Source organism: Heterocephalus glaber, unplaced genomic scaffold, assembly GCF_053883595.1.
Source record: "Heterocephalus glaber isolate CG9 unplaced genomic scaffold, H.glaber_assembly_v1.0 deba00001569, whole genome shotgun sequence".
Classification (NCBI taxonomy): domain Eukaryota; kingdom Metazoa; phylum Chordata; class Mammalia; order Rodentia; family Bathyergidae; genus Heterocephalus; species Heterocephalus glaber.
The window spans coordinates 1,984,268-2,007,317 of NW_028258354.1; the positions used below are offsets into that span (position 1 = coordinate 1,984,268).

General features: G+C 43.0%; 1 non-coding gene and 3 pseudogenes across 1 annotated transcript; 3 read left to right on the top strand and 1 right to left on the bottom strand.

The window, feature by feature from the left end:
• Positions 1 to 2,926: 2,926 nt before the first annotated feature.
• Positions 2,927 to 4,718, top strand: LOC101721200 (transcriptional regulator QRICH1 pseudogene; annotated as a pseudogene).
• Positions 4,719 to 16,452: 11,734 nt separating this feature from the next.
• On the top strand, positions 16,453 to 17,078 carry LOC101722268 (ubiquitin-ribosomal protein eS31 fusion protein pseudogene; annotated as a pseudogene).
• Positions 17,079 to 21,142: 4,064 nt separating this feature from the next.
• Positions 21,143 to 21,258, top strand: LOC147823699 (small nucleolar RNA SNORA64/SNORA10 family). Its single transcript, XR_015443426.1, has one exon. It is a non-coding gene; the product is annotated as a small nucleolar RNA SNORA64/SNORA10 family (small nucleolar RNA).
• Positions 21,259 to 21,488: 230 nt separating this feature from the next.
• Positions 21,489 to 22,779, bottom strand: LOC110345143 (sal-like protein 4; annotated as a pseudogene).
• Between the last annotated feature and the right edge of the window lie 271 nt (positions 22,780 to 23,050).

Below are 23,050 nucleotides of genomic sequence, written 5' to 3' on the forward strand. Positions count from 1 at the left end.
CAACGTAATCTTGAAAGAGAACAAAGGTAAAGAACTCACACTTCTCAATTTCAGAACTTCCTACAGAACCAGGCACAGTAGCATACACTGGTAATCCCAGCACTCTGCAGGCGGAGGCGGGAGGATCACAGGTTCAAACTCGGCCTAGGAGAAAGACCTTGTTTCAAAATAAAATGTTAAGGTCGTAAATCAGAGCAAAGGCCCTTGGTTCAATCCCCAGTACCACCAACCAACAAACAAAACACTTACTACAAAGCTACATTATCAAAACAATGTAGTGGGGCCAGGGATTTAGCTCAGTGGTTCTGTCGCCTGCCTCGAAAGCACAAGGACCAGAGTTCAATCCCTGGTACCAAAAAAACCAAAACAAAAACAATGTAGTACTGCTGGGAATTTAACTCAGTGGTGCTGCTACCTGCCTCACAAGCGAAAGGTCCCGAGTTTGATCCCCAGTACCAAACAAACATACAAACAAACAATGTAATACTGGCATATACATAGATGTATAGACCAATGGAGATTAGAATTGAGAGTCCAGTAATAAAACAGTGTATTGGGTCAGGGATTTAGCTCAGTGGTTCTGCCGCCTGCCTCGAAAGCGCAAGGACCCAAGTTCAATCCCTGGTACCAAAAAAATAAAAAAATAAAACTGTGCATTTTAAAAAAGAAAAAATAACAAACCACTCTATTTATGGCCAACTGATTTTCAACAAAGGCACCAGGGGAAAAAACACTTTCTTCAACAAGTAGTAATGCTGTGTCTGTATATTCATGTGCAAAAGAATGAAATTGGACCCCTACCTCACATCATATATGAAAATTAACTCAAAATGAGTGAAGACTAATATGAGAGCTAAAACCACAAAACTCTAAACAGAAAACACAGGAGTAAATCTTCATTACTTTGGACTTGGCAGCTTATTCTTTTGTTTGTTTGTTTGTTTATTAGGTAATGGGGATCTAACTTGGGATCTTGCACTTGTGAGGCAGGTAGCAGAACCACTGAGCTAAATCCTGGGCCCCATTAGCAGCTCATTCGACACCAAAGTACTATGCAAACAAAACAACCCCAAACCGAAGCTGGGCATGGTGGTACTCACCTGAAGGCTGAGGAAGGAGGATTTCCACAAGTTTGAGCCCAGCCTGGGCTACACAGTGAGTTCAAAGCCAACCTGAGTAAACTGCATAGTAAGACCCTGTCTCAAAAAAAGAAAAGAAAAAGTTTCCTTTTTGCTGAGTGTGATAACGTGTTTATAGTCCCACCTGCTCAGGAGGCTGAATTGGGAAAATAATTTATCACTTGAGCCCACAAATTTGAGAGCAGCTTGGGCAACATAGTGAGACTTTATCTAAAAAGAAACAAACTAAAAAGGTCTTTTTTATTTCTGATATTGAGGGGAGGGGATTATCATTATCAACCTTCAGTACTGTATATTTATTTTATATTTCTTTATTTTTTGTTGTTTATTCTGTTTTCTTTGGTTTGTTTTGGTACTGGGGATCGAACTCAGGTCCTTGTGCTTGCACAGCAGGCATCGAAACCACTGAACTAAATCCCTGGCCCTTGGTTTGTTTTTGGAGACAAGCTCTTGCTATGTAGTCCAGGCTGATCTTGAACTCACTATGTAGCCCAGGCTGGCCTTGAACTCCCGGTGATCCTCCTGCCTCAGCCTGCCAAGTGCTGAGATTACAGGCATGTACCACCACACCTGGCTTCCTTGGGTATAATTTGTTTTCCTTTTCTAATCTCTTCAAAGGGATACTTGTGGCTCATGGCTACCCTATTGATAGCACAGTATACAAAGGTAGTAGTCATTATCATTTTTTGTTTGGTTTGGTTTGGTTTTTTTAAGACAGGGTTTCAAACTGACCAGGCTGGCCTTGAACTCACTATGTAGCCCAGGCTAGCCTCAAACTCCTGGTGATCCTCCTGCCTCAGGCTGGGATTACAGGCATGTGCCACCATGCCCAGCAGTCTTTATCTTTTGTGTGTGTATGTGTGTGTTTGTATGTGTGATTGTGTGGTACTGGAGACTGAATCCAGGGCCTTCACACTGAGCTGCATCCCCAGCCCTTTTTTTGCACTTTGTTTTGAAACAGAGTCTTGCTAAGTCACTAAGTTACCTTGGCTGGGCTCAAACGTGCAATCCTCCTGCCTCAGCCTCCCAGAATACTAGGTTTTCAGACATACACCATCTCACCCAAACATATCTTTATTTATTTCACCCCTTTATTTATTTGATCCCTGCAAAAACCAGAAGGATCTTGGAGGAGGACAGTAAATGATTACAACCTCAATCACAGCTACAGCTAATTAACAGGGCCTCAAGCCCATGATATACACAGCCATTGTTGTGGCAAACACTTTTCCCCTATCCTTATCAGAAAGGAGATATTGGGCCCGGGGATTTAGCTTAGTGGTTCGGGCACCTGCCTTGCAAGTGCAAGGTCCCAAGTTCGATCCCTGGTACCAAAAACCCCCCAAAACAAGAAATTTGATATTGGGGCTCAGGATGAGACTGTAGGAGACCAGAATGTGCCACGCCAAAATATACTTCTTTGGCATATTTGAGCCAGTTATTCAGAGAAACTGCAGATACAGGAGTAGCTCTGAAAAGTTGTCTTAAGGAAAAAAAGAAAGAAAGAAAGAAAGAAAGAACTTACCAAGTATGGTGGTACAGGCCTGTACTCTCAGCACCTGAGAGGCTGAGACAGGGGGATCACTGGAATTCCAGGACAGCCTGGACTGAGTTCAAGTGAGTTCAAGGCCAGCCTGATCTACATAGTGAGACCCTGCCTCAAAAAAGGAAACTACAGGGCCGGAGATTTAGCTCAGTGGTTCTGGTGCCTGCCTCGCAAGCACAAGGTCCTGAGTTCAATCCCCGGTACCAAAAAAAAAAAAAAAAGGAAACTACACTAGTAAAATATTTATACCAGGAAAAAAAAATGTCTGTATCAGGAAGAGGCCTGCTTTATCCAGATCCCTTCTCTACAGAGCCCCAAGCCCTCGCAGCCACAATCAGCATGGATCCAGGTGCAGCAGCTGCAGGTGGCCCAGCAGGTGCAGGCTGCTGAAACCCTGGAGGAGCCAATCCCACACCAGCAAATCCAGGCTCAGCTGGTTGCTGGCCATTCTTCTCCTGGGGATCAGCAGATCCACATGCAGGCCACAGAGCACTTTCCCCACCACGGTATCAGCAAAGGTCACTCAGGAAGGGGAGCAGCAGTTACCACTCATGTCCTCCAGCCAGTGAAGAAGCACAAAGCAGACATTCCCATCACCATGTCCTCTACCATCTGAGGGCAGTGGGGGCCTCTGTGTTGGCCACTCCGCAGGGCCAGCAACAGAGCTGTGCCTTTGAGGCCAGACTTACTGACAGTAGACAGTGCCCACCCGTACGGTATGCTACAGGAGAAACTGGGACCATCCTGTTTATTCTGCCCAGCCCTGGGGCACCCTCAGCAGCGGACCATTACCTGCATTGCTGTTCCCCAGGAAGCTCACAATGAAGTTGACGTCAGTTTCTCACCCACACCCCTGGCAGCTGTAAAGATGGAGGATGACAAGAAGACACTAGGCACCACGTCTGTAGTGAAAAACTCCCATGAAGAGGTGGTGCACAGCCTTGAAAACTCTCTTTCCAGCACAGATCACCAATGGCGACATCCTCATTCCAGTGGCTGCACAGACTGTGGCAGGTACATCCCAGAATACAGCTCAGACTGACCACGCAGGGAACCCTGGCAGCAGCCACAGCAGTAAACCCCCAAGAACAGATGCCATCAGTTCAGACTGTCCAGGTTGCATAAGTTGAACCACAGACACAGCCACAGCCTTCCCTGGAACATCTGCTTCCACATTCTTCAAAGCCAGAAGGGCTTGAAATATGGAAAAACTGGGCCCAGACCAAGAATCCTGCCCTGGAGACAGGTGCTCAGATCAAACTGGCACCCATGGGAAGCGCCAACTGCTGCAATTCCAAGATCTCACCTGCTGTGGCCAAGTTCCATTATGGGCGACGTCTAATGACACAGGAAGTGCAAAATGGAGAAGGGGAACCCTATGACCTGTGCCCTACTATATTTTCCTGTGTATTCAAAAGTATCTTTTCGAGAATGGAAGGGTAGGTGACATTTTCTCCCATCTTTTTATGATGGATATGCTGAAGAATGTTCAACCCTGGGTCTGCACCTGGCTGTGATATGTCCTGCCCAGCCATGTGACTGAGGAGACCCTGCAGGAAGGGAAGCAGCTTGGGGCACACTCCCCTCCTGCCCTCCTGGCCACCCTCATGTGCTTTAACACCAAGCACTTCCTGGGGAAGGCATTGGACTAACTCCTATTGGGACAGACAAAGAAGAACCCCTCTAGTCCCAAGGGAAAAAACACGAGTATCCAGTACCTGAAGGCCGTTGGAATATACCAGACTGGCCAGAAAGTTACAGCTGAATGCAGGACAGATGGAAAATCCAGAAAATCTGCCGAGGCTCTACGTTCAGGCTCAACAATGTCTACCTCTTCCAACGTCTCCCTGAGTGAGAAAGGCCGGAATGACACCTTTACCTGACACCTGAGCCAGTGTGGCCTCTGGCAGCCTGCTCCAGTACTCAGTCCTGCCCATCGGCAGAAAGCCAAGGAGACAGTGCTGACCAGGATCCTGGTGATTCGAGAAATTCAGGAGGTCAGGGGAGTGGCCAAGGCGAGCACCATGCACTGACATCCCAGGAAAAACTGGACAGACTTCCACACTGAAGAAGAGGCCTCCCTTTTCCTTTCCTTTCCTTTCTTTTCTTTTCTATTCTATGGGTGTAGTTATGAAGCCTTTCAGGCTACTTCTGTTTAAAGTTTAAAAGAAAACTTTGCCCACTTTGCAATGTCACAGACCTGCAGCAGATTCCATGGCCCCAGGTGACACTTCCTGAGAGCCAGGTGTCCTAGAAAGTTGCTGGCTTTTTCATCTGTGCCCTGAGGAAAGCACTTGGTCTGATTACTCAGGAAGGAACTAATACTGGACGGTCCTCCAGGGGTCCCCATGGCTTGCTCTCTGACCTGGTACACACCGCTGACTGCAGGGGTACTGTGTTCTCTTCCTGTTTGCATTCAGACACAAGCTTAGCATCTAATGAAAGAAAAGGGAGGAGAAACTCAACTACGGTTTATTAAAGACAATTTCTATTACATTACATCCTCCTTTATGACAAGTGACATTTTAGTTGTTAAAGTAAAAACTTTACCATGCTCTTTTTTTTTTTTTGGCCCAACATTGAGGCCTGAAACCTGAGGCTCCTGTGCCTGATGGAATTTTTTTTCCCCCAGTACCGGGAATAGAACTCGGGACTTTGTGCCTGTGAGGCAGGCCTGATGCCACTGAGCTAAGTCCCTGGCCCTCTGATGGAATTTTTGTAACATACATTTGTGTATCATATAAAGATATCATTTTGTTTCTCTTATATATTCTTACTCTAGTTGTTCAGTAAGAATGACAAACATGGTGGAGATGTGGCTCAGTGGTGCTGCACCTGCCTGGCAAGCACAAGGTCCTGAGTTTGATTCCCGATAAGGGACAGGGGGGTTGACAAACAGGTCTTTTCAACAACAACAAAAAAAGGAAGAGGACTGTTCAAAGATACTTTCCTCACTGGGCACGGTGGTGCATGCCTGCAATCCCAGCATTGGGAGGCTGAGGCAGGAGGATTGCTGTGAGTTCCAGACTAGTCTGACCTTCATAGTAAGCCTGAACTACATAATGAGACCCTGTCTCCAAAAATAAAAAGAAAGAAAAGATACTTTCCTCACCTTCTTCCAGAATCCAGGGCCTCATACATGCTAGGCAGGGGCTCTACCACTAAGCTACATTCCCAGCCCTTTTTATATTATTTTGAGAGGTCTCACTAAGTTGCCCAGGCTGATCTCCTCCTGCCTCAGCCTCCCAAGTAGCTGTGATTGCAAATTGTTTCACCTTACCCAGTACTGAGATGCTCTTTCTTTTTTTTTTTTGTACCGGGGATCGAACTCAGGTCCTTGTGCTTGCGAGGCAGGCGCTGGAAACACTGAGCTAAATCCCTGGCCCTGCTCTTTTTTTTTTTTAACCTGAATGACTTTATCTGCATAACAAGACAAACTTCATTCACCTTACATTTCTCCCCTTTTTCCTCCAACAGCGCTTATCTTTCCATCACCCTCAAGAACCACCAGCAGCACTATTTCTTTTGGTAGTTGATGATGCTATGTAAAACACTCATCACGGGCGGGGGATTTAGCTCAGTGGTTTCGCCACCTGCTGCACAAGCGCAAGGACCCAAGTTCAATCCCCGGTACCAAAAAAACCCCACTCATCTGACCCTTCCTCTGCTCTCATAGTTCATGGGACTCTCCTATCTAGGTATGTAATCCAATATGGATTTTCTCCTGTTAATCTCATTTATGTTAATTCATCGCCAAGCCAAAGGACCCAGAAGAGTGAAGGGAAGCCATAGAACAGAAACAGTTCACACTCACTTGGAAAAGACTAATGAGTACATTTTCAGTCTTGCGGGAGGCTAAGTTAGCTTCCCTGACCTCTACCACTAAAAAATCCAAAGCTATCTAAGTGGATTCTCTCAGAACACCACTACCTGCTCTGTTGTACGATAACATCAAGCAGAGGACTGGCTGAGCAGGAAATGGCCAGAGTGTCAGATGCTGTCCAACCTGCTGTCCAGGGAGTGGGCAGTCAGTTTATTTCAGAATTCCCTTCCGGACCAGCTGCATGGAACCACTCCTACTAATTCCTGCTTTCTTCTCTTTCCCACAACCACTGTTCCCAGGAACATTCACTCACAGCCTCCCCGCACTGTAGCATTCACCCAAGAGCTGGCTTCTCAAAAGCCTCCATGACCAGAGGAAAAGCTTTACCAGGCAAAAAATAACCTAAAAGTAAATTGGAATTTCTTTTTAGCAGTACTGGGGATTGAACCAACGTCCTACTGTACTACAATCCCAGCCCTTTCTTTATTTTTAATTTTTTAATTCTAAGACAGGAGGGTCTCCCTAAATGGCTAAGTTGCCTAGGCTGGGCTCAGAACTTTCAATCCTCCTGTCTCAGCTTCCCAGAGTGCTGGGATCACAGGCATGGGCCACCATGCTCAACTAGAATTTTAATGTTACAAAATTCAAAGTGAAAAAAAATAATGGGACAGCTGAGTGTATTGCCATACACCTTACTTTGAGCTATTTGGGAGGCTGATGCAGGAGGATCATGAGTTCAAGGCCAGCCTGAGTAACTATCTCAAAAACTACAAAGGACTGGAGATGTAGCTGAGTGATAGAGTGCTTGTCTTGTATGTGTGAGGCCATGGGTTCAATTGCTAATACTTCACACACACATTGACTGCATACACACACACACAGGGACAAAGGGGAAATATTATAGTACATAATGGTAGAAGAGCAAGAAAATTTGACCAATAAAAATGTTGTTGGCAATATAGATTCAGAATATGTAATTTTTTTTTCTGGTACAGAAATTGAACTCAGGACCTTGCACTTGTGAGGCAGGCACAGTGCCACTGAGCTAAATCCCCAGCCCCAAATATATAAGTGTTAATAGTTAAATTTTTTTTTCTGTGCTCGGGATTAAATTCTGGACCTCATGCATGCTAGGCATGTGCTACAACCACAGGACTGCATCGTTGGCCCAGTAATAGTTAACACTTACTGAATACTTTCTATGTGTCAAGCATGCTCTATAGGCTTTATATGTAGTAACTCATAATCTTCATTACAATCCTATGAAAAAGTACTTTTAGGCTGAGCGTGGTGGCACACTCCTGTAATCCCAACCCTCGGCAGGCTGAGGCAGGAAGATCGCCACAAGTTCAAGGCCAGCCTGAGTTACACAATGAGTTCAAGACCAGCCTGAACTACATAGCAAGACTCTGGCTCAAATAATAATAACAACAAAGTATGTTTATTCTCATTTTGTAGTTATAGAACAATAATTAAAATTGGTGTAGAATCACAAGTTTGATAGTTTTTGGGTTTTTTGGTACGGGGGATGGAACTTGGGTCCTTGTGCTTTTGAGGCAGGCAGCGGAACCACTGAGCTAAATCCCCGGCCTGAGAATCACAAGTTTGAATCCTGCCTGAGTAACTTAGGGAGGCCCTGTCTCAAAAAGTAAAATGGAAGGGGCCGGGGATTTAGTTCAGTGATTCCACAAGCACAAGGTCCCGAGTTCGATCCCCAGTACCAATAATAATAATAATAACAACAACATAAAATAAAATAGACAGCCGGGGATTTAGCTCAGTGGTTCCGCCACCTGCCTCCCAAGGCAAGGTCCCAAGTTAGATTCCCAGTACCAAAAAGAAAAATGGACTGGGGATATAGCTCAGTATAAAGGCCCTTGGTGGGGTGGGGATTTAGCTCAATGGCACTCCACCTGCCTTTCAAGCACAAGGTCCTGAGTTCTATCCCTGGTACCAGAAAAAAAATAAATAAAAATAAAGGACCTAGGTTCAATTCCCAGTACTACCAAATAAATAAATAAATAAATAACCCAAATGTGGAGGCACTTGCCTGTGATCTCAGCACTCTGGGAGGCTGAGGCAGAAGGATCAAAAATTTAAGCTCAGGGCTGGGGATTTAGCTCAGTGGTTTCGCAAACTGCTGCTCAAGCACAAGGACCCAAGTTCGATCCCTGGTACCAACAAATAAATAAATAAATAAAAATTTAAGCTCAGTCTGGGCAATTTAAGTGACTTAGTGAGACCTTGTCTCAAAATAAAAAATAAAAAGGCTAGGGATGTAACTCAGTGCAAAAGTCCTGGGTTCTGGGCCAGGGATGTAGTTCAGTGGTGCCACACCTACCTGGCTCACGGTCCTGAGTTTGATCCTCGGTACCAAAAAAAAAACAACTCCTGGGTTCAATCTTCAACACTGAATAAATAAGTAAATAAATAAATAAATAAATAAATAAATAAATAAAAAGAAATAATTTCATAATTAAATGAAAAAATAAATCAACTATTGGTGAGACAGAGCAGGGAGGGTCCTGATTTCCCACCCAGATTTCCCACTGTTTTTGAGACAAGGTCTCACTATGTAGTTCAAGCTGACTTTGAACTCACTATGTAGCCCAGGCTGGCCTCAAACTCTTGGCGGCCCTCCTGCCTTAGTCTCCTGAGTGCTGGGACCCACTGTTTTAAACTGCTTTCTTTCCCCCCCACTAGTACCAGGGACTCAATCTGATGCTGTCACACTGAGCTACATCAGCCCTCTTTTTTTAAGTAAAGTATTTATTGGTGCATTTTAGATAGACATAATCATAATACTCATCATAGGGAATTTGCACTTGTACATATATAATATATAATGTGTGTGTGTGTGTGTGTGTATATATATATATATATATATCCTGCCTCTTTTCTCCCCATTCTTCCTCTCAATCCTCCCTCCCCTCCCCATATACAAAAGCTTTGTTTCCATTTTTTCCTTTTATTCTTTTTTTCTTGTCCCTTTCTTCCTTTCCCCCTCCCACTACCTTGTTCTCCTTCCCATTTGAACATTTTCTTCCCATTTCCCAACATTTATTATACATTTTAGGGCCAGGGATTTAGCTCAGTGGTTTCAGTGGCTGCCTCACAATTGCAAGGTCCCAAGAGTTCAATCCCCAGTACCAAAAAAACAAAACAAAACAAAAACAAACATTTTAGTCCTTATTTCCACTTTCAACTTCTCACACCAGAGAAACAATGCGGTATTTAAACATGTGTGTCCAATTTATTTCACTTGAGTGTGGTCTCAAGTTGCATCCATTTAGCTATACATGTGTCAAGCTCATCCTTTATATAAAGAAAACCACATCTTTTTTTCTATTCGTCAGTTGATGGCCATTTGGGCTGTTTCCAAGATATAGTTATTACAAAGTGTGCCACTAAAAACATGGGTGTGCATATATTGCTTATTGTGATGCTTTTTAATCCTTTTGGGAAGATACCAAGAAGCGGAATAGCTGGGTCGAATGGAACCTCTAGTTTTAGTTTTCTGAGGAATCTCCACACTGATTTCTACAATATTTGCACAGTCTACACTCCCACCAACAGTAGAGAAGGGTTCCTTTTTCCCCTCAGCCTCTCTAACATTTGTTATGGTTGATTTCTTGATAACAGCCATTCTCTCTGGAGTGAGATGAAATTTCAGCATTGTTTTAATTTGCATCTATTGAATGACCAATGATGTTAAGCATTTTTTTCATATATTTATTTGCTGTTTTTACTTCATCTGAGAAGCATGTATTCATTTCAGATGCCCATTTTTGGATTGGTTATTAAATTTAGGGGGGGGTCTGACTTTTTTGACTTCTGTATATATTCTAGATAGTAGTCCTTCGTCTGATGAATAGCTGGTAAAAAAACTGTTCCCACACTGTGAATTGTATCTTTACTCTCTTGCTGGGCAAAAGCTTTTTAATAAGATGAGATCACAGTTATTGATTCCTTGTGTGAGTTCCTGACAATCAGGGTTTTGTTTATAAAGTCTTTGCCTATACCGATGTCTTTTTTTTTTTTTTGGGTAATAGGGATTGAACTTGGGTCCTTGTGCTTGCAAGGCAGGCGACAGAACCACTGAGCTAAATCCCTGGCCCATACACTAATGTCTTTGAGAGTCCTACCTATTCTATCTTCCAGCAGATTTACTCTTTCTGTTTTAATATTTAGATCTTTAATCCATTTCAATTTTAGGTTGGTGCATGGTGAAAGATATGAGTCTAGCTTCAATCTTTGGCATGTGGAAAGCCAGTTTTTTCAGCACCATTTATTAAAGAGGCTATATTTCTTCCAGTGAAGGTGTTTGTCTCCTTTGTCAAAGATAAAGTGGCTAAGTATGTCTGGAGTTGTTTCTGCATCTTCTAATCTGTTTCATTGATACTTGGGTCTGTTTCTTTGCCAGTACCACATTGTTTTTATCACAGTAGCTTTGCAGTATAATTTCAAGTCAGGGATTGTGATGCCTCCTGCCTTGTCTTTATTGCCCAGAAATGCCTTTGCTCTTCTAGGTCTCTCCAGGTTCCAAATGAATTTTAGTATTGCTTTTTCTAATTCTGTGAGATATGCTGTTGGAATTTTGATCCAAATTGCATTAAATCTGTATAACAACTTTAGAAGTATGGCCATTTTCACTATATTGGTTCTTCCTACCCAAGAACAAGGGATATCTTTCCATTTTCTGATATCCTTCCTCTTCAATCTCCTTTTTCAGAGTACTTTAATTTTCAATGGAGAGGACTTTTGCTTCCTTTGCTAGATTGATTTCTAGGTATTTCATGTTTTGGATGCTATTATGAAAGGTGTTGTTTCTTTAATTTCTCTCTCAGTGAGTTTGTTATTTGTATACAAGAATGCTATTGATTTTTGAGTGTTGAGTTTGTATCCAGCTATGCTACTGAATTTGGTTATGAAATCAAGAACTCTTTTGGTGGAGCTTTTGTGGTCTTCTATGTGGAGTACCATGTCATCCACAAATAATAATTTAACTTCTTCCTTTCCTATCTTTATTCCTTTTATTTCTTTCTCTTGTCTAATTGTTCTGGCTAATGTTTCCAGAACTATATTAAATAGGAGTGGTGATAGTATACATCCTTGTCTTGTTCTTGATTTTATAGTGAAAGCTTTCAGTTTTTGTCCATTTAGTATGATGTTGGCTGTTGGTTTGGCATAGATGGCTTTTATCAGATTGAGATAAAGACCATCTAGGGCCAGGGATTTAGCTCAGTGGTCCCGCCACCTGCCTCGCAAGCACAAAGTCCCAAGTTCGATCCCCGGTATAAAAAAAAAAAAAAAAAAAAAAAAAAAAGACCATCTATTCCAATTTTCTGTAGGTTTTTTTAATTTCATTTTTTAATTTTTGGTACTGGGGATTGAACTTGGGTCCTTGTGCTTGCGGAGCAGGTGGCAGAACCACTGAGCTAAATCCCCAGCCCCTGTAGGTTTTTTTTAAAATCATGAACGGGTATTAGACTTTGTCAAACTCTTTTTCTGCATCTGTTGAGATGATCATATGGTTTTTGTCCTTGGCTCTGTTAATATAGTGTATTATATTTTAGTGTACGTTGAAATATCCCTGAATCCCTAGAAATAATCCTACTTGGTCATGGTGTATAACCTTCTTGATGATTTGCTGCATTCTGTTTGACAGTATCTTGTTGAGGATTTTTGCGTCTATGTTCATTAGGGAGACTGGCCTGTAGTACTCTTTTTTGGTTGGATCTTTCTCTGGTTTTGGTATAAGGGTAATACTTGCTTCCAGGAATGAATTTGGAAGTACTGCTTCCTTTTCAATTTCATTAAGGAGTTTGAGAAGTAGCGGCATTAAGTCTTCTCTAAATTTCTTGTAGAATTCAGCAGTGAATCTGTCAGGGCCTGGGCTTTTCTTTGTTGGTAAATTTTTAAGTATATCTTCAATTTCATTGGCTCATATTGGTTTTAGAATTTTTATATTTTCTTGATTCAGTTTTGATAATACATATGTATCTAGGAATATGTCCATTTCTTCTATGTTTTCCATCTTATTAGAATACAGGTTCGTTTTTTTTTTTTTGATACCAGGGATCGAACTCAGATCCTTGCGCTTGCAAGGCAGGCAGTGGAACCACTGTGCTAAATACCTGGCCCTAAAATACAAGTTCTTGAAGTATTGATGATTTTCTGGATTTCTGCAAGATCTGTTGTGATTTCGCCCTTTTCATTCCTGATTGCATGGATTTGAGTCTTTTCTTTATTTATTTAAGGTACCGGGATTGAACTCGGGTCCTTGAGCTTGCACAGCAAGTGGCAAAACCACTGAGCTAAATCCCCAGCCCTCTTTCCTTTTGTTAATAAGGTTGGCTAAGGGTTTGTAAATTTTATTTAATCCTTCAAAGAACTAACTCTTTGATTCATTGATTCTTTGTCTCCATTGCATTAATTTCTGCTCTGATCTTTTTTTTTTTTTGGTACCAGGATGCGAACTCGGGACTGTGTGCTTTCGAGGTAGGTGGCAGAACCACTGAGCTTGTGAGGTAGGTGCGGCAACAATGAGCTAAATCCCTGGCCTTGCTCTGACTTTTATAATTGCCTCAATCATAAGAGTTTTGGGACTGACTTGCTTTTCTTTTTCTAGGAATGTGAGGTTCAACATTAGGTTGTTTATTTGAGCCCACTCTGTTTTCCTGATGTGAGTATTCACCAATATAAATTTCCCTTGTTGGACTGCTTTCATTGCATCCCATAAGTTCCAGTACAGAGTAGTGGTATATTTGGGGGGGCATTATTGTTTAATTGTAGAAACTGTCTGATTTCTTCTTTAATTTCGTCTGTGAACCATTGGTTGTTTAGGAGGGTGTTATTTAATTTCCGTGTGTTTATGAAGTTCTTGTGGTTTCTTTTGCCATTGATTTCCAGTTTCATTGCACAATGGTCTGACAATATGCATGGAATAATTTCAACTCTTTTGCATTTAGTACCAAAAAAAATTTTTGTTTTATATAGTTGAGTGCACTGGTATTTAGTGCATATATATTTATGATTGTTATCTCTTCCTCTTGGATTGTTCCCTTTACAAGGATATAGTGACTTTTTTGTCTCTCTTAATCAGTCTTGGCTTGAAATCCATTTTGTCTGCAAATAGAATAGCTACTCTTGCTTTTCTCCTAAAGTTTCTTTTTTTTGGTACCGGGGATCGAACTCAGGTCCTTGCCCTTGCGCAGCAAGCAGCGAAACCACTGAGCTAAATCCCTGGCCCGACTCTTGGTTTTCTCTGGGTTCCTGTCATATGGAGTATTGTTTTCCACCCTTTAACTTTCAGTCTAGGAATTTCTTTTTGAATTAAATGTGTTTCTTGTATGCAGCATATTGTATGCTTCTTGATCCATTCTGCCAGTCTGTTTCTTTTGATTGGTGAATTAAGACCATTAACATTGATGGTTGGGCTGGGGATTTAGCACAGTGGTTCCACTGCCTGCCTCGCAAGCACAAGGACCCAAGTTCGATCCCCAGTACCAAAAAAAAAACCAAACAAAAACAAAACATTGATGGTTATAACTGATAGGTACTGACTTATCCCTGTCATGTTATTTTCCTGTTGTTAGCTCCCTTCTTTCCTCTTCTGTTTAATTTCTTGCCTTGCCTGGTGGATTCATTCTGTTGGGGTTCATGAAGTTGTAATCCTTGTTATCTCTTTCTAGAATATCCTTAAGAAGACTTTGAAGTGTTGGTTTGGGGGTCATGAATTTCTTCAGGTGTTTTTTGTCATGGAAGTATCTTATTTCTCCATCAATTTTGAAAGATAGTTTTGCAGGGTACATCAATCTAGGTTACCCAGCCCTTTTTTAATTTTTAATTTTCAAACAGCCTCACTAAGTTGCCCAGGCTGGGCTCAAATTTACAATCTTCTGGCTTCAGCCTCTCAGAGTGCTAGGATTGCACTGCCATGCCCAGCTTCTAACCTACTTTTGAAGTGTTATTTCCCCCAGTGACCCACTCAGGATCTGTGACTCCTCCATTTTTCCCCACAACCCCTCCCCAAGTCCATCTGGCCTGAATTCTGATCCCCAGAGATGGGGTAGTGTAGTGCACACTGCTGTCTTCTGCTAGCCAAATGCAGACAAACTCAGAGCACAGGGCAGATCTCCATGTCCAGTGCAAATTCAGGTGCCAAGAGCAATGACCTGACGAGACCAGTGCAGAAAATGTGGAAGCCGTGTGCATTGGCTGCCTGTGCGCCTGCTGAGCCTACCACCTTTCGGCTGTGTGAGTTGTGGCCCCACCCCCCACCCTGTGCACTGTCCCCCATGAGGTTGGGAGCACATCCCCCAAGAAAGTCTGGTGCCAGTGGCATCTGTGACAGCTAATCTCAACTCTCAACTGGATTGGATGAAGAGACACCTAGAAAGATGAATGGACTGTGAGCTCCCTGAGCTCATCAAGGGATGAATCATTGCTGACTGGGCAACTGGGTAGTGAAGCTTGGTTGGAGGAAGTAGTCCCAGTGCCATGATCTGGGTCCTGGCCCCTTCCTGCCTGGCTCCTCCTTTGTTTCATGCTTTCTGGCTGCCATTAATTAGGTGAGGAACTTTGGTCTCCCCCACTTCTCTATTGTGACATTTGTGCCTTGCCTTCAGCCTAAAAGCAATGGAGCCTACTGTCCATAGACTGAAACCTCTGAAATTGTGAGATCACATAAGTATTTCCTCCTGTGAGTTGTTTTCCTTAGGGACTTCATTCCAGTCACAGAAGTTAGCAATAAAGTTTTGCTTGCCTCTGTGACTTCTATCTTGAATTCAGTGAAAGAACACTTAGATGAGCTGATAATGTTATAGACAGCTAAGTTAGGTAGAAATATTATAGGCAGTCAGACAGGGCTAGGCCCTTGAGAGAGTCAATACAAAAGATGAAAACACATTACAACTGTGGCCATAGATGCATCTGTTGGAGGCCAAGTCTCAAGATAAAGATGGAATGACTACACCTACATACCCTCCTAGGGGATAACTGGCAATACCTGGTCCAATAAAATCTAGATAGACATCAGTCACCGCAGTAGGTGACCAAGACCCCCAGATCCATCCCTTCCTAAAAAAGTTCTTTGTTTTTTCCTTGTACACTTGCTATGTGACCTGCTTCCCCATTGGATCAATATTACCTAAGAGGCTATGCTTGCAGTCTTATTGGTTGATCACAGTTTGTTTGGTTTTCTTCCCATTCCCAGGGATCAAACTCAGGACCCTGCACTTGTGAGGTGGGCATGGCACCACTGAGCTAAATCCCCAACCCAGTTGATCATAGTTTTGACCCATGTTGTACTCACCTCATGATTTTGCTCTATAAAACTTCCTCTGTGAATGCTCACTTCAGCAGCACATACACTAAAACTTCCTCTGTGAAGTGGAAACTCTTTTTTTTTTTGAGGCAGGGTCTCACTATGTAATACAGGCTATCCTTGAACTCACTATCTAGCTCAGGCTGGCCTTGGAGCAATTCTCCTGCTTCAGCCTCCCAAGTGCTGGGATTATAGGCATGTGCCACCATACCCAGCTGCAACACATTTTCAGGTCCCCTCTTGTCTCAGGAGCTATTCAATAATATTTCCTACTTTTTTTTTTGGTACCAGGGATTGAACTCAGGACCTTGTGCTTTCGAGGCAGGTGCTGGAACCACTGACCTAAATCCCTGGCCCAATATTTCCTACTTTTAACCTCCATTGTTCCTTAGAATTCATTCTTCAATTTTGGGGAATACAAACTTGGCATATCTGACATCTAGCAGGTTTGCAGTTACATTTATTTCCCCTGTATCAATAATACCAAAATGAGTTGATAACACCCAATAGAGCTGTCCTTTGTTTTCTTGTGATTTCTGCCCCAAACTGAGCAAAAAGACCCCAGGCTGATTGGTAACATTGGAACTAGAAATATTTTTTAGAAACTGGTGGATCAAGCAGGCAAACAATAAAGAGAGACAGAGTCAGGATACTCCATGGGCCATGCGGCACTCTTCCTTTCAGAGCCATCTGTGGTGGAACTGCCATCAAGATGCAGATTTTCGTAAAAACCCTTCATGCTCAAGGTTGAACCCTTGGATACTATAGAAAATGTAAAGGCCAGATCCAGGATATGGAAGGGATTCACCTGATCAGCAATGGCTGATCTTTGCAGGTAAGCAACTGGAAGACAGATGTACACTGTCTGACTACAGCACCCAGAAGGAGTCCACCCTTTATCTTGTGTGCAGAAAAGGAAAAAGTCTTACGCTACTCCCAAGAAGAGTAAGAATAAGAGGAAGAAGGTTAAATTGGCTGTCTTGAAACACTGTAAGGTGGGTGAAGATGGCAAAATTAGTCATCTTCATAGGCAGCACCCTTCAGATGAATGTGGTGCTGGAGTTTTTCTGGGTAGCCACTTTGCCAGATATTATTGTGACCAGTGTCATCTGACTTACTGCTTCCACAAACCAGAGGACAAGTGATTGTGCATGAGTTAATAACAATTTTACTTTTTTTTTTTTTTTTTTTTGGTACCAGAGATAGAACTCAGGACCTTGCGCTTGGGAGGCAAGTGCAGTGCCACTGAGCTAAATCCCCAGCCCAACAATTTTTCTAACACATGTGAAAAGGGGGATTTTAAAAATGATTATGTAGGGCCAGGGATTTAGCTTAGTGGTTCTGCCACCTGCCTCAAAAGCACAAGGACCTGAGTTCAATCCCTGAAACCAAGAAAATAAAAATAAAAAGATTATGTAAAGCTGGGTGTGGTGGCACATACCTATAATTCCAGCACTCAGGAGGCTGAGGCAGGAGGACTGCCTTGAGTTCTAGGCCAGTCTGGGCTACATGGTGAGTTTAAGGGCAGCCTGAACTACATAGTGAGACCTTGCCTAAAAAAAAAAAAAAAAAGATTATCTATTGTTACAAAAGTAATCTAAAAAAAAAAAAGAAATCTTAGTACTGCATTTTCAAAAATCAGTATTTTAGGGCCAGGGATTTAGCTCAGTGGCACCATGCCTGCCTTGCAAGCACAAGGTCCTGAGTTCGATCCCTGGTACCAAGAAAAAAAGAAAAAAAATTAAAGAATAGGTTTTAAAACTCCAAATATCTGGAAAGGATATATGTTTTTAAAAAATCAATAAGTACACAGAAGGGTGTGTCTCACAAAGGTTTTGCTGATAGCTGTATGCAATGGAAACAGGTGGGCATCCACTGCTTTAGAGGTAGCCTTTTTTTATTTTGAGACAAGGTCTTGCTAAATTGCCCAAACTGGCCTTGAACTCATGATCCTCCTGCCTCAGGCTCTCAAATGTGGGATGTGATCTTAATATTTTAAAAGACTTCCTTCCCCATCCCGGCATCACAGACACTTATTGCTGTATAATTCATGTATCTCTAAGTAAAGCTTTAGTTGTATCCTAGAAATTTTAACAGCTTTTATTTAGTTTTAAGTGTTTGAGAATTTCCCTTAGGTTTTTTTTTTTTTTCCCCTTCTTTTTTGGGGGTTGGAATCCAGGGCCTCATGCATGCTTGGCAAGAACTCTACCATTGACCTACACCCCCAATGTCCCTTCTTTTTTGTTTCTTTTTTAAAAATTAATTAATTAATTATTTTTTGAGACAGGGTCTCATTATGTAGTTCAGGCTGGGCTTGAACTCACCATGTAGCCCACCCTGGCTGGCCTTGAACTTGTGGCAATCCTCCTGCCTCAGCCTTCTGAGTGCTGGGATTATAGCCCTGCACCATCACATCTGGTGTTCTTTTTTAACCCAAGATTTACTTAATAGAATATGTTTTGGGTTTACTTATTTTGTTTTGTGTCTTTGGTCAAATCCAGGGCCTGTACCACTGAGCAACATCCGCAGTATATGAGTGCTGGGATTATAGGCACGTGCCACCATACTCCGCTCAAACAACACAAATTTAAATAATCCAGGGCCCTGGCAGGAGAACTGTCCCAAAACAGTGGTAGTTGCAGATACTAAGAACGGGCCAGATCCACACCCACAGCCATGGATTGTTCTTCCCTCTCTGGGTTTCCAGAAAAGGGCAACATCCCCCAACCAATCTTGATTAGAATTCTATGAACCCTCAAAGAGCTTTAGTAGTACTATCCCCATGGCACCATGGACCCATGTGGCTGGAGGAGGTGGAGGAGGAGGAGGATTTTGAGCCAGGGTTTCACTTTGCAGTTCAGACTAACCTTGAACAGACTGTGTAGACCAGGCTGGTCTCAACTCACAGCAATTCTCCTGCCTCAGCCTCACAATTGATAAGGTTACAGGCATGTGCCAGTAGCCCCAGTTTTGAGTAGTATTTTTGATTTGACCACCAAAATGTTATACTGATGATTCCGTTTCATTGTAAAAAGCATCTAAGAAAATGTACACATTTAATTATAAATGCATATTTATACATGTACATTTTTGTTTATTATTACATTTTGACATTGGACTTTCTATTAGGAAATTTTTTTTGATGGGGGGAAAGGATTCAGAATTTATTTTCCAATGGACAGACAGCACAGCAGGCACACTACAGTGCTCTCCATAGACCACACATTCACAAGGTTTTTTAGCTCAAAAGTGAGAAAGCCACTGGGTGGGTGTTCTCATAACAATATCCACTTCAGTATAAACAGGCACTGTTACCATGTTCTCCAATTCCAGAAGGAAAGGCACAACTTGGAAAAAACACTTTTGTGAATCCTAAAGTGAGGTGCAGAAACTAAGAGACAAACTTTGAGTAACAGTCTTGATCCACATTTCAATAAGGGTCTTGAGACAGTGGGAAGGCCTTCTCCACCTGGAACCTGGCTCTTTCTTCTTCCTCATTGTGCTGCTAGAGCAATGTTTCATCACTGGGTCAATACTGTTACATGCAGGAAGGGGGGTTTTAAGGATTTTTTAAAAGAAATCAAAGACATCTTGAACATCAGCGGTTCCCTCCAATGTTAACTCTTACATTTAAGATAGGGTCTGAGAATACTTCAGAGGTCATAAAATAGGAAAACAGAGACTATAGCTACAAAAATAAAAATAATTGACATAAATGAATTATAGCTTTCACATGCAGGACTTGTCTTTTCCAACTTCATAGCCCTCATGCAATACTGGGGGTGAGAGTGGTCTTCATTACTACTTCAAATGCACCAAGGAAATTAAAAAGAAAAAAATGAGCATGTGGCCAAGCTTGGTGCTGTATGCTTGGTTTAAAAAAAAAAAAAAAAGGTCTTAAAACTGAGCATGCAATTTTTTTTTTTTGAGACAAGGTCTCACTATGTAGTTCAGGCTGGCCTTGAACTTGTAGTGATCCTCCTGCCTCAGTCTCCTGAGTGCTGGGATTACTGGCATGCATCACCACATCCAGAAAGCATGTGAATTTGAACTTGTGTTTTGTTTTTTTTTTTGGTACCAGGGATCCAACTCGGGACCTTGTGCTTTCGAGGCAGGTGGCAGAACCACTGAGCTAAATCCCCAGCTTGAATTTGTGGTACAAAGTTCACCCTTCTGTGGGTTCAAGAATAAAAACTCAGAGGTGGAGGATTTAGCTCAGTGGTTCCGGCACCTGCCTTGAAAGCGCACGGTCCCAAGTTTGATTCCCAGTACCAAAACAACAACAACAACAACTCAGTTCTTCAGCAGAGTAGGTACTGGCAAACTCCAAGTCACCTGAGAATTCCTGTTTAGGTGCCCACCTCTCCTGGTGCCAGGGAGAAAAGGGATCCGGGAAGTGCAGGAGTTGCTGGCGCCCTAGGGGCTCCAAATGAACTGTATTTAAGTAAGCAGCAACACACACAATGGCTCTCTAAGGACTCATGTAAGTCTTCGTAAGAGCATCTACTTAAGGTGGTAAGGCTGAAAGAATTTTGTTAATTCTACAACCTTGGTTTACTGTTTTTGTTTTTGTTTTCCTTTTAAGTATATTCAAAAAAATAGAACAAAAGAACACGCATAGGGTTGGGGGTGCCATATGAGACAGACCCCTAAGTAGATGACAGACCTGTGTCCATTTTCCCACATGCAGGTGGCATGAAAGTACACAGGGCTTCACTGCTATAATTAGGCTAAAGCAAGGGGCTGGAGATTTAGCTCAGTGGTGCTGCGTCTGCCACACAAGTGCAAGGTCCTGAGTGTGATCCCTGCCCCCTCCCCCCAAAAATAGCACAATTAGGCTAAGCAACTGTCTTTCTCACAGTGGTTCAGTAAGTTACAACCAGCACACCTCGACACAGGTGACAGTACTTCTAAAGAGTCACTCAAAGCTTCTATATATATAGTTTGTTGCAAGTAATAAAGCTAGCTTCTTCCTTGGGAAAACCCCAAAAGTCGGGTGACACTGGTGCAGCGGGAGGGCCCAGGGCCCAGGTGCGGGGACCAAGGTCAAGGAGCAAATGCCCATCACCAAGTGGGGTGTGTGGTCAAGGATGTGAAGATCAAGTCCCTGGACAAAATTGAGCTCTTCTCCCTGTCCATCAAGGAGTCTGAGGAGACAGACTTGTTCCTGGGCACCGTCCTCAGGATGACTTTCTGAAGATCATGCCTCACAGAAGCACGATGACTCATGCCAGACAGACCAGGCTTGAGTTATCAGCACCGTTCCATGCCTTGTCTGGGCTGTTTGTGCCAAAGAGGTGGGTGACACTCTCTCCACTCTGCATGATTACCCTGGTTGTCCTATCATTTTTTATCAGGGAGAGAGAAAAGAGCTCTTTGGGATGCCCCACTGGCCTCTCTTTCCTTGAGGGGTGCAATAGGCCTTGGGTTAAAAAAAAAAAAAGAAATAATGCTACTTTGCAAGACTCACTTCTCCCCCCTACCCCCCTCCAGGCAAAAAATACTACTCTGCTTTGGTATGAATTCTTTCTGCTTTTAAATTTTTGTTTTCATTTTTTGCAAGGCAGCATAGCAACAGTTGTGCTTGTACGAATGCCCAAGGTTGGGTCACCACTGTAACATGATTTGCCTATCAGTAAGAAAAAATAAAACAGGAGGAAATGGACTCCTTAAGAAAACCAAAATAAAGCAGAGATCCTTGAGAGTTTGGTCCCTCTGCATTCTCATCTGCATTCTCCTCCCAGCAGACTTCTCCAGCTTAGTTGAGGGCAATCTCGATCTCCTGCTCTTCAGAAAGTGAGGAACTGATGTTTGGCAATGCGCCAGTAACACCTGGTTTTCTTCGAGGAACTAGCCCCCAGGAACACAGGCAGGGTGGGAAAGGGGCTGCTGTGGGTCACTGAGATCCCATTGGCTTTGTGGCCAGGCACAGTGTGCAGATGTACCGGTTCCAGGGCACTGGGTCCACACTCACTGAGCGGGGCAGGATTTCCTTGAGAAACATTTCCAAGACTCTCTTTCCATCCATACCCAACAGAGCCACGGTGTTCTCAATGGCTGAGATATGGTGGCTCCCCATGTCACGTAGTAGACCTTCAGTTTGCCTTTGGTGGCACATGCTCATCTGTGTAGGTTCCACAAGGAAGCCTTCTCTCCAGTACGGCTCTGCCCGTGAAACTGAAGGGCACTGGCAGATGAGTTCTTCCCAGTGTGCAGCCTTGTTGCTTGGCTGGGCCACTAACAAGGGGACAAGCCTGGGGACAAGCCTGGGGACAAGTTGGAGGGCCCTACAAATGTGCCAGGAACTTCAACTTTGACAAAAGTGAGCTGTGCCCGGATAAATGTTGATGGGAGAGTGCTAGGACACTCGTGCTTGTAGGACCATCTCACCGTGGGGTTTCACATCCACCAAACAGATGCTGGGTGGCTTCCCTTTCCCCTTTTTGTATGGATCTAGCACCACAGCGGAGATAGTGTCACTGGGCTGGGTCTATGGTCCCAAAGTTGAAATAAGGCACTTAACCTACTCCTTTATAGCAGATTCATTGACTCCCATGGCAGAAAAAGAATTTTCAGGTTGGTTCTCTAAGATGCAAGAGAAGGGTTTATGAGGCAGAGATTTTAGGATGCACTCAAGAATGGAGTGGGGGAAGAATAAATAAATAAATAAATAAATAAATAAATAAAATAAAGAATGGAGTGGGGGTCCTCAGAGAAATGAGACACATTATGAGCCAAAGCTGGGTATATTTAAGGGATTCTTCAAGATGGGTGATCTAGGATATGTATTCTTACTTTTGTTATTCTTGCTGAAACAGTCTTGTTTTGTGGTTCAGGCTGGACTTGAACTCATTTTATAGCCCAGGCAAGCCTTGAATTCGTGGTGAGCCTCTTGCCTCAGCCTCCTAGATTGTGTATTCTGTCAGGTTACAATGCAAACCATCTACATGTGTTTGAAGTTGAGCCCTACTGCCCATCCATATTGCTTCTTCCTTTTGGGTAGAGGAAGCACAAATTTATAGGTGAAAAGGACAGGTTCAGAGCCCAGATTTACAGGCTTATTGTTTGTTTTTTTTTGGTACCGGAGATTGAACTCGGAACCTTGTGCTTGTGAGGCAGACGGTGGACCCACTGAGCTAAATCCCCAGCCCTTGGTTTTGCTTTTTTGAGACAGAGTCGTCATGTAGTTCAGGCTGGCCTTGAACTCACTTTGT